Below are 11,713 nucleotides of genomic sequence, written 5' to 3' on the forward strand. Positions count from 1 at the left end.
CCATCTTCTGCTGGTGTCTCCCGTTGGCTGAATCCAGCTTGGAGCCAGAGGGGAAGGGAGTCGGGGTAATGCAGAGCATGGGGCCAACCTCCTGGGGTGCGGGGCAGGGCAGAGCAAGATTCTGCAAGAACGAATGGAGAAAAACATCCACATTATATGTGAGCAGTATCCCATGTCATTAAATATCCCTGGACGCCAGGGTTTTTAACTGCTAAATAACATGTCATCATACGGTGGGACTACAGGTTATTATCAGTAGTAGTATGAAGGGACATTTGGCATGGCCCCTGTTCAATGAGTGTGATGGGCAGCTTTGCCCATAATTATTTGTCACCATCTGCCATTTTACATGACTCAGTGGATGGGGCCTCTCCACAGGCCACAGGCTTGGAGAGTTCAGGTGAGAAACCCCAGAGGCCCAGCCCCGCTCCCAGCTGTCCCAAGACGTCCCTAGAAACCATGATGTGCCATCAACTCCTACTTTCTTTGCCCAGTTACTAGTCAGGAGTAGTACCCAAAAGAATTGTTCTAGAGGAAAATGCAGGGCTGGGCCCAGGGCTGAAGGCTGAGGGCTAAAAGTCCAATGGTGACAAAGGTGCCACTCCCTAGCAGGCTAGTAAAGCGACGAGGTGTTCCTAGCTCTCTGGGCTTCCACCGGCCCTTCCCCCGGGGGCTCCTGCTAAGCCGGCCACGCCCGGGGCCACGGTGAGCTTGCTCCCCCTGCTGGCCAGACAGGGCATCTGCGGGAAACAGTGCCCAGAGGGCTTCTGCGGGTCACAGGAATTGGCCACTCTGAGGATAGTCAATAGTATGCACCCACGCTCTGGAACCAGCCCCCTGAGAAGTTCCCACAGGGCTTTGAGCATGCAAGGGATGACATCCCTGGGATAGAGGGCTGTTTTGGTTAGAGCAGGAGCTCTGACACTATTGGAAATTTAAATTGGCATACATATCAACAACCTTAAATATGTTCAATTCAGCCTCACCTCCTCCAGGAAGCCTTCTGCAATCACACTCCCCACCCACCCAGTGCAATCTTTATGCCCTTTTCCCCTGCTCCCATGGCATTTTTGCTTGTGTCTGACTCAGGTGAATAAGAAAAGTAACTTTATTTTGCATTAATTTTTACATTTTTATTTTGATCTCCAATTCCAGCAAAAAGTGGTAGTAACTTAATTGTAGTCATTTCAGGGTTTTCTCCTGCCCTTTCCCTGGGATTATGTCCTAGAGCAAGGTGGGTGAACAAAGGAACTCTTACATAGTGCCAAGACAGGAGCCACCAATCCTCTTTGTCATCTGTCTTCACAAGCACCATCTCACTCACTGCTGAGATGTTCCTGGGCAGCAGCCAGTAGCCAAGGAGTTCCCATGAGAGGCCCCACATTCCTGATGGTAGGACCCCTTCACTTGTTACATTGCTGAAACCGCCTTTGCAATATTATGACTGAGGAAATGATGACAGTGAAAGAAATCAGACCTAACTGACTCCACCTTGCTTCTAACGTTTAAGCTGTCCTTGTTCATTCCCGGGCACAGGCTGAACTAACTTTGGGAGGGAATTCAGTTCATGGTTTGACTGTGAAACAAAATTGATAATAACCCTTTCCCGAAAAGACCCGCTTCTTGCCTGGGAACCAGCGTGGCTTTGCAGGACTAACAAATTAGCTCCAAGATGAGAAATTACATTTTGGGGGTCATGCAGCCTCCGGCTCCAAGAGTCTGAACCTCCCCAAATTGCTCCCGGGGATAACATCACTAGTGTAAAACCTAAGACCAGTGCTTGGGATATTTTGCAGACCCTGCATTCAGTGGATCCGCTGAGAAACTAGACCAGTAACCTGACTCAACCAGTTCTGCCATCCCATCCAGGAACAGAAGACAGCAAGAAAAACTCACTTCGATCCTCTCTGATTCCATCTCCAACCTGACCAGTCAGCACTCTCCACTTCCCAAGCCTCCCTATCCGCCAAATTATCTTTAAAAACTCTGATTTTGGTAATAATAGAGACTGATTTGAGTAATAATAAAACTCCCGGTCTCCTGCCCAGCTGGCTCTGCATGAATTACTCTTTCTCCATTGCATTTCCCCCGTCTTGATAAATCGGCTCTGTCTAGGCAGCCAGCAAGGAGAATCCCTTGGGCAGTTACATTGGGATTGACAGGAACCCCTCTATGGCCTTGTCACTTCACTGGGACACTGGACTTTCTGAAAGAACAGGTAAGGAGAGCTCTATTCAGCTCTCCCCACCCCACCCCCAACCTGGCTCCCCCGACCCCCTAGGGAAATGAAGGCCAAGCTCCTCTGCTCTCAGTCCCCTCAACTCACCCACAGTCTTGCTACTTCCCAGGGCCTCAGTTAGGAGGCAGTACCTAGAACCCACTTTTCACCTTTTTCCCTTCATTCAGCCCGAGGAACCTTAGTCTGGGCGAGCTCAACTTCCTCTCTTATGCTCCTGTTGTTTTCTTCTAGATCTTTTGTCCAAGCCCAAGTAACTTTCTGTTCCCCTATGGCTCTAGGAAGGCTTAGAAAACAAAAGTCAGGAAGCAACTGCTTTTTTTCTGCTCTCTGCTCTCATACCTCTTCCCTGGGGCAAAAGACACAGCAGCTTAAATAGGGGGGAAAAAAAGGAATAAAGGGAAAAGGAGGTTGAAGGGATGGGGGAGGAATCACCTGCTGTTTCAGAACTACAAGGTCATCACACACTCCTGCCCTCCTGCCTCCACCTCTGTCCTTGGCTCTCCTGTCCCTGGGATCAGTCAGGCCTGTGGCGAGTCAGAGAAGGGAAGGCTGTGAGCCTTGCAGGGACAGTGTCCTCCCTGTGCTCCCTGTATCCAGCACAGGCCTGGCCTGAGGGAATTGCAAATGCAAGCATGTAAAGATCTCAAAACAGTCAGAAAAAGCAAGGTTACCTATTCATGAGAGAGGCCGAGATAGCTGCAGAGAAAAACAAAGCCACGTGGATCTCCTAGGACAGAAGTCTGCAGGAAAAACTGCCTTCAGTGAAGTGAGCACTTGCCTAGGAACCAGGAGACCTACAAAATCATGTTTCCATTTTACCATAGGCCAAGTCTTGTCATTGAATCTAGGAGGCAGAAGGAAAGAGAAAAGATCATGGTCTTTGCAGTTGATGCTGCCCTTTGGAACATGGCCTGATGGTGGGTGCCACTGTGGGTAAGTTCTTAACCCTTACCCTTTCCGTAAGTCTCATTTCTTCTCATCTGCAAAGCAGAGAATCTCCCCATTGCAGTGTTGTGAGGATGAAAGGAAAATAGATATGAGAAGGCCTAACATAGTACCTGCCTGGCGTATGGAGATGGAGCATTCTCTCCATGTGGACAAGCTTGAGTTGACCATTGCTTTAAATGTCCCAGAAAGCCAAGGACAACGCCACAGGAACTCTCAGGCTCCCAACAAGAGTAAACCAAAAGAAACAATGATACTGGCCTCACCTTGGAAGTCACTGGCCTGCAGATTCCCATGGCACCCAGCTTCCTGCTTGTCCCCTCCCACGATCCGTGCCCCACGTACACCCACCTCTTGTTCACACTCCTGTTTCTTCTTTCTTTTTTCCTTTCAATTGCATTTATTTTACGCTGAATTTATTCCAGAGCCATACGTTTTTCTTTCTTCAGTGTCTTCTGCGATAACTTTTTCTTCCGGGCAACCTCCTCTTCTGGTTTAGGAACAATTTGTTCCATTTCAGTAAGGATGATCTCAATGTGGCAGGGAGAGCTCATGTGTGGGTTAATCAACCATGAGCTTTGTAAGTCTGGAGGGGCATTTTAGGTGCTTTATTCACCTGGATGTGCTCAATGACCAAAGAATCTACATCTAAACCCTTAAGTTCAGCATTGCTCTCTGCATTTTTAAGCGAGTGCAGCAAAAACTCAGCACTCTTTTTGGACCACTGACTTTGTGTCCAGCCTCACTTCTTGGCCTCGGCACTACCAACTCCCCCATTGTAACGTCAGAATGGCACTGATATGGTCTGGCACCGTGTCACCATCCAAATCTCATCTTGAATTGCAATCTGAATTGTAATCCCCGCGTGTTGGGCCAGTGACCTCGTGGTGAGACGCCAGGTGGGAGGGGGTCCCTGGGAAAACTCCAACTGGCTTGCACCCTGGGGTGGAGCCTTGGGAGGTTCATTCCGTGTGCAGTGGGGAGGAGCCTGGCCCCTCCTCTTACTGTGTGGAACCTGGGATTCTAGCTGCTGGTGGGAAGCACTAACCCTGTCTTCCTCACCATTCCAACTGTCTGCGAGCCTGAAGTTTTGTAGATGTGGGACAAAGAGCCCTGTCTTGAACTGAACTAAGGAAAAGTCCTGCAACAGTGGGAGGTGACTGGGTCATGGGGGCGGTTCCCCCATGCTGTTCTTGTGATCGTGAAGGAATTCTCACGAGATCTGATGGTTTTATAAGGGGCTCTTCCTCCTTCGCTTGGCACTTCTCCTTCCTGCCATCTTGTGAATAAGTCCTTGCTTCCCCTTCACCTTCTGCCATGAACGTGTTTCCTGAGGCCTCCCCAGCCGTGCTGAACTGTGTGAATCAATTAAACCTCTTTCCTTTATAAATCACCGAGTCTGGGGCAGTTCTTTATGGCAGTGTGAGAATGAACGAATACAGGTACACACTGTCTCTGTAAAGTAACATCGTTCAGATACTTCTTGGCGTTTTTTATATGCATACCCTTGAGGACCTGGGCAGTTTCACAAGTGTCCTTTTTTTTTGTTTTGTTTTGAGACACAGTCTCACTCTGTCGCCGAGGCTGGAGTGCAGTGGCACCATGTTGGTTCACTGCAACCTCCATCTCCTGGGTTCAAGCAATTCTCCTGCCTCAGGTGCCCACCACCACACCCGGCTAGTTTTTATATTTTTAGTAGAGACAGGGTTTCACCATGTTGGCCAGGCTGGTATCGAACTCCTGACCTCAGATGATCCACCCACCTCGGCCTCCCAAAGTGCTGGGATTACAGGCATGAGCCACCGCACCCGGCCTCACGAGTGTTCTTAAAGTGAACGCAAAGATGGAAACATCTTGATTTGCAAGATTTAGTAGGGTTTTCTGGGTCAAATGAATAGCGAACCATTTTCACAGATCATCTCAAGCCACTTAGGAGAAGACCCCCATCTGCTGTTTCACTTCCATCCTAGGTTCCTCTTCACCCTGAAGTTTGGTCATTAGAACCAGTGAGCCACTAACTTGCTTCCTTACCTCCTGTTGTTCAGCCGGAATATCCTGGCACCTGTGTGCAAGCTGCTGGGGTTCAGAAAATTATACCTCAAAGTATGGTGCTTCGGGGTGCTGAGCACTTTTAAATGAAAGGAAGTTGGAAGGCCTTAGAAGCTGTCTCAGAACCAAAGACTTTGCAGCCTTCTCTTGTTTCTTCCCCCACCTGTGCAGGGAGGGGATCTCTCTGAAGTTCCCTCCAGAAGGAACACTTTGACCCCCTTCCTAGGAATCTCATCAAATAACCGGAAAGATTAACCACAGGAGAAGAGAAAAGAATAAAAGTTGCTACCACACCCAGGCAGACTATTCATCTGTCCTTCTGAGGGCCGCTCCAAGAGGTTACCGGGCAGACTTTGCCTTCATCATAAGGCAACCTTTGTTGGCAGTGAAGTTCCGCCCCTCACCTTCCTGCTAGTTGGCATTGCCTCCCCTGGAGCTCAGAGGAACTTCATCCCAGGCTATTGTCTGTTTTTTAGGCTCATTCATTTCCCCTAAAAATAATTTATTATGCTTCAAAATTGCCTATGTTCCCCCACCTCCCTCTCCCCTATGAAGAGGGTGTTATTTAAGCTCCAGCCATCTGGCCCTTCTCTGAGCCTCATATTTTGTATGGCTCCTGTGCATACTTGCACATTCATACATTTGCATGCCTTTAATCTGTCTAGTACCAGTTCATTTCAGTGAACCTTCGGAGGGTGGAGGGGAAGCCCTCAGGGAGGATGCTGTGAAGAGGAAGGAGACAGAAAGCAACGAATCCAGAGTGAGAGAGAGAGAGGAAGCAGAGGGAGCCACAGCAGCGCAGATAGAAGGGAGGGGTGAGGAATCAAGCAGTTTTCTGGGAAGGGGGCCTGCAGTGCTTTAGGCAGAGGGAACAGCATGTGCAAATGTCTGGAGGTAAGAAAGAATAGCCTGGACTTATTTTATTTTTTTGAGATAGAGTCTCTGTCTGTTGCCCAGGCTGGAGTGCCGTGGCTCCATCTCAGTTCACTGTGACCTCTGCCTCCTAGGTTCACGCTATTCTCCTGCCTCAGCCTCCTGAGTAGCTGGGACTACAGGCGCCCGCCACCATGCCCGGGGTAATTTTTATATTTTTAGTAGAGACGAGGTTTCACCATGTTGCCTGGGCTGGTCTCAAATTCCTAGGCTCAAGTGACCACAAGCCTTGGCCTCCCAAAGTGTTGGGATTACAGGCGTGAGCCACAGCACCTGACCAAATAGCCTGTACTTCTAGAGTTGGATCACTAAAGCAGGCCCATGTGGAGACCGGAAGCGGAGGCAGACCCTGACCCTGCAGTCCTGTTGAGGAGTTTGGTTCCGTGTTTTGTTGTGGTTCAATTCAAGGCAAGCTGAGTGTGACCGGCACTTCTAGGGACTGTACCTTTGGACCTCCTGAGGAAGCCAAGGTGTGCTGGAACTGTCAGCACCGGCCTGCAGCTGGTCAGCCAGGCCTGTGTCTGGCCATGTGAGAATTTCCCCAGGGCAGGGTGCTTCTGTCAGAGACGGGGCTAGCTGGAGAGACAATGGATTTCAACAGCTGAATGAAGCTAGAAAAGCAGCTTCCAGATAAAGGCAGGGGGGAAACCCCTGTCCATCCTTCACAAGACTCTATACAATCTGCCCCTTCCCCCACCTCCTTAACATCATTTCCCCTTCTCCCCCCACCTCCCTGCTCCAACTTCAAATGTGCCAGGCCCACTCCTGCCTCAGGGCCTCTGGCCTTGTCTCCCCTCTGCCTGGAAAGCTCTTTCCCCAGATTTCCATTTGCTTCACTTCCTCTTTGCTCCATCGTCACCTTCTCAGTGTAGGCTGTCCTCGGCCGGTCTGCTGAGAAATGCATCTGTCCCCCATACCCAGCCCTTCCCATCCCTTGTCCCACTGCTGCCCGGTCCATCTTCCTGGACACTCTATAATGACTTATTCCTTGTTTATCGGCTGCGCCTCTCACTAGAATAGAAGAGCAGGGATTTTTATCCATTGCGATTTCTCCAGGGCCTAGAACAGAGCCTGGCACATAGTAGATGTTCAACAAACGTGTGCTAATAAACGAAGGGTTGGTGGTAGAGATGTGGCAGGTCTGCGTGAAGCACTGCCCCCACACTGTGGTCACCATGAGGTCAGTGGCAAATGATAATACCAGCAATAGACCTTCTCCCCACTTCCAGTCTTACAGCACCCTCAATAATGACCCCAACAGCTGCCACCCAGCTACCCTCTTCCCTTGATTCTGGTTTAATCCCTGAGGACTGAACTCTGCCTTCATGCTTTTGAACAGCTGGGATTTCTGAACACCGTCTCCATTCAGGCTGCCTATACCTCACTCATGCATTTATTCACTGCATGCCCCGTGGGCCAGGCCCTGTAGGATGGTCTGCAGACATAGAGAGGAGGTGGTCACAGCCCCTGGCCCCTCTCCCTGGTCTGGCTCGCCCCTGAGGTCTGAGCTTGCCCACAGACTCAGGGCAGCTGCACACCTTTCGTTGGGTAAATCAAACAGTCCTAGGTTCTAGGCCAGGCCGGGCCATGCTTGCAGTGGGCCCCTGCAGAGCCAGTCCCCTTCTTATGCTGCTGAGGCTTCCCAAGGCCACACAGCTGGATGGGGTCAATGCCAGGACTCAAAACAACATGCATGGTCAAGGCCACTGCCATTTTTGCTACACACCACATCAACTCTGTAAATCCACTCTCAAAAGAGGATCAACTGTGTATAATTTACTACCCCAGGGTGCTGTGAAGTTCACAAAAATAACATACATGAGAGTGGTTTATCAACTGATACATATGTCTTACAAATCTGGACTCTTACCCAGAGCTAGAGCCCTGTGCTGTGACTTGTACACAGCGGGTGCTCAGGAAATGCTTTTGGATTGGATTCTCAGCCCGCAGGCCTCCCCGCATGTTGGATTCTCAGCCCGCAGGCCTCCCCGCATGGTGCTTCCTCCCCACCTCTCTGCCCTTGTTCCATCTCCCATACCCCCCACCCACTCATCAATCACTGAGCACTCCGGTGGACCAGGTGCCCAGGATGCAAGAAGGAAGGCCAGGCCCTGCCTGCAAAACATTCACAGCCCAGTTGGGAGAGACAGACAAGGAACCAGACAAAATGCAGTGTGAAAAGTGCATGGCAGAGTGTGCCAGGCTGCCATGGGAACAGAGGGGAGGGCTTGTAACCACAAGAATGAAAACAGCTCCTTACATCTGTGCATTGCTTTCTGCTTTTCAAAGGGCTGGGTCTGAAAGGTGGGGGGAGGGATAGAGAATGAAGACATGGCGTTTTCCCAGTCTCATTTGTCCACATTCCGGGGCTGTCACCTTCGTTGAGCTTATGCTCTTTCAATGGAAAAAAATGAAGGACACAAAGAGACTCTTTCCTACTCATAAATGAAGCATTTTTAGCAGCTCTGTGTTGCACAATCATTGTCTGATGTTTGTTTTTCAGAAGGGCTTTGCTGTATCAACTGCCACTGAGCTGTGATGTGTGATGTGATGTGTATGTGGTATGTGGAGCATTACAGCATTACAGATTTGCAGCACTGCCTCCTAGGAGCAGAATTCTCACCTCTGCTTAATGAGCCACTCCACATGTCCTTCTAGCTTAGTGCCCAAATGACATGAATTGTCCAAACAGAGTGAGTGAGCCCTTGGTGGTTTGGCTCCTAAGTGTGGTATAGGAGCAGGCTGGGGTAGGTGATGCTGTGGTAACAACCCCCAAATCTGGGCCTTCAAAGTACAGAGGTTTATTTATCGCCCTGCCACAGGCCCATAGTGCAGTGGGTTCTGCTCCCCGCCATCCTCACCGGGGGCCCAAGGTCTGGGGCCCCATCAGGGGCACGTAAGACAGAGAAGGCCACCTTGGCTCTCAAATGCTTTTGCGGGGAAGTGGCCCTGAGCATACCAAATCCACTGGCCAGAGCAGCCATGTGGCCACACCTGCCTTCAAAGGGGACAGGAGGAGGACGGGGACAGTGCCCAGCCAACAGCACTGCTGCACTCACAGGGTCCAGGGCAGACCCCACTCCTGCACTAAACTCCAGCCCTGCTGTCTCTGAGGGGCCCTAAGGCCTTGCTAAGAGCTGACCCGCTCTCCCTGACCTCTGCTTCAGATATGCCGAGAATCTGGTGGGGGCAGCGAGTTAACATCACCCTTAACTTACGTAGACTGGACTTCTAAATGCTGCCTGGGGTGTGTGTGTGTGTGTGTGTGTGTGTGTGTGAGGTGAGGTGTGAGGTGAGTGGTATGCGTATGGAGGTATGGTGTGTGTGTATGGCAAACTGCACAGGTGTAGTATGTTGCACATGTGTGCTATGTGTGATGTGTATGTGGTATGTGTTTGTGTTATGTGTGCATGGTATGTTGTGCACGGTGTGTGTGTGTGACGTGTGTGTGGTATGTGTGATGTGTGTGGCATGTGGTGTATGTGGTATGTGTTTGTGTGTGGCATGTGTGTGGTGTGTACGTTGTGTGTGTGGTATGTGTGATGTGTGTGCTATGTGGTTTGTGTATGTAGTATGTGTGTGCTGTATGTGTGTGTGGTATGTTGCATGTGTGTCGTGTGTGTGGTGTGTGTGATATGTGTGATGTGTATGTGGTACGTGGTGTGTGATGTGTATGTGGTGTGTGGTGTATGTGGTATATGTTTGTGTGTGGTATGTTGCATGTGTATGGTGTGTTTGTGTGTTGTATCTGGTATGTGATGTGTGTGGTGTGTTTGTGTGTTGTGTGTGAGGCATGTTGTGTGGTGTTTGTGTTGTGTGTACAGTATGTTGCATGTGTGGCATGTGTTTTATGTGTGTATGGCATGTTGCATATATATGGTATGTTTGTGTTATATGGTATGTGTGGTATGTGTGATGCATATGTGATATATGATGTGCATATGTGGCTATGTGGTGTGTGTATGCAGTACGTGTTTGTGTGCTGGTTTGTGTGCTGTGTGTGGTATGTTGTGTGTCGTGTATTTGTGTATGGTATGTGTGATGTTTGTGGTATGTGTGATGTGTGTGGCATGTGTGATGTGTATGTGGTATGTGGTGTATGCAGTATGTGTTTGCGTGTGGAATATGTGATGTGTGTGGTATGTGTGATGTGTGTGGTATGTGGTGTATGTGGTATGTGTTTGTGAGTGTGGTGTGTGTGTGGTGTGTGTGGTGTGTGTGGTATGTGTGATGTGTATGTGATGTGTTTGTGTGTGGTATGTGTGATGTGTGTGGTATGTGGTGTATGTGGTATGTGTTTGTGTGTGTGTGGTGTGTGTGGTATGTGTGATGTGTGTGGTATGTGTGATGTGTGTGGTATGTGGTGTATGTGGTATGTGTTTGTGAGTGTGGTGTGTGTGTGTGGTGTGTGTGGTGTGTGTGCTATGTGTGAAGTGTATGTGATGTGTTTGTGTGTGATATGTGTGATGTGTGTGGTATGTGTATGTGTGTGGTATGTGGTGTATGTGGTATGTGTTTGTGAGTGTGGTGTGTGTGTGTGGTGTGTGTGGTGTGTGTGGTATGTGTGATGTGTATGTGATGTGTTTGTGTGTGGTATGTGTGATGTGTGTGGTATGTGGTGTATGTGGTATGTGTTTGTGTGTGTGGTGTGTGTGGTATGTGTGGTGTGTGTGGTATGTGTGGTATGTGTGATGTGTGTGCTATGTGGTGTATATGGTATGTGTTTGTGTGTGTGGTGTGTGTGTGTGGTGTGTGTGGTGTGTGTGGTGTGTGTGGTGTGTGTGATGTGTGTGGTATGTGTGGTATGTGTGGTATTTGTGATGTGTGTGCTATGTGGTGTATATGGTATGTGTTTGTGTGTGTGGTGTGTGTGGTATGTGTGATGTGTGTGCTATGTGGTGTATGTGGTATGTGTTTGTGTGTGTGGTGTGTGTGGTATGTGTGATGTGTGTGGTATGTGTGGTGTGTGTGGTATGTGTGATGTGTGTGCTATGTGGTGTATATGGTATGTGTTTGTGTGTGTGGTGTGTGTGGTGTGTGTGGTATGTGTGATGTGTATGTGATGTGTGGTGTATGTGGTATGTTTGTGTGTTGTATTTTTTGTGGCATGTGATGTGTGTGGCATGTGTGATGTGTATGTGGTATGTGGTATGTTTGCGTGTGATATGTGTGATGTGTATGTGGTATGTGGTATGTTTGCGTGTGATATGTGTGATGTGTATGTGGTATGTGGTATGTTTGCGTGTGATATGTGTGATGTGTATGTGGTATGTGGTATGTTTGCGTGTGATATGTGTGATGTGTCTGTGTGTCTTCTGTGACTCCAACTGGTGGGCAGCAGTCATGTGGGCGGGTCATGTGGCACCCGCAGGAGCCCTTTGCTTCAGGTGTGGCTGAGGACTTTTCTCTCGGAAGGGGCTGCACGGGCTTGAGAGGCTCTGCCCGCGGGTACATAGAGGGTACATAGAGCTGCTGCTCACCTGGGGACATGGCCTGGGCTACACCTCACGGCTCCCTCCTCGGGCCACAGGCCTTCACGCCGGCTGG

At 49.6% G+C, this 11,713-nt stretch overlaps 1 long non-coding RNA gene across 1 annotated transcript; it reads right to left on the reverse strand.

The window, feature by feature from the left end:
• Positions 1 to 2,292: 2,292 nt before the first annotated feature.
• LOC139357068 (uncharacterized) lies at positions 2,293 to 4,930 on the reverse strand. The gene is made up of 3 exons (XR_011609679.1): positions 3,536 to 4,930; positions 2,911 to 3,083; positions 2,293 to 2,763 (listed from the first exon to the last, which is right to left on the reverse strand). It is a non-coding gene; the product is annotated as an uncharacterized lncRNA (long non-coding RNA).
• Positions 4,931 to 11,713: the final 6,783 nt, after the last annotated feature.

The sequence above is a fragment of the Macaca nemestrina genome, chromosome 11 (genome assembly GCF_043159975.1).
Source record: "Macaca nemestrina isolate mMacNem1 chromosome 11, mMacNem.hap1, whole genome shotgun sequence".
In the NCBI taxonomy this organism is placed as follows: Eukaryota; Metazoa; Chordata; class Mammalia; order Primates; family Cercopithecidae; genus Macaca; species Macaca nemestrina.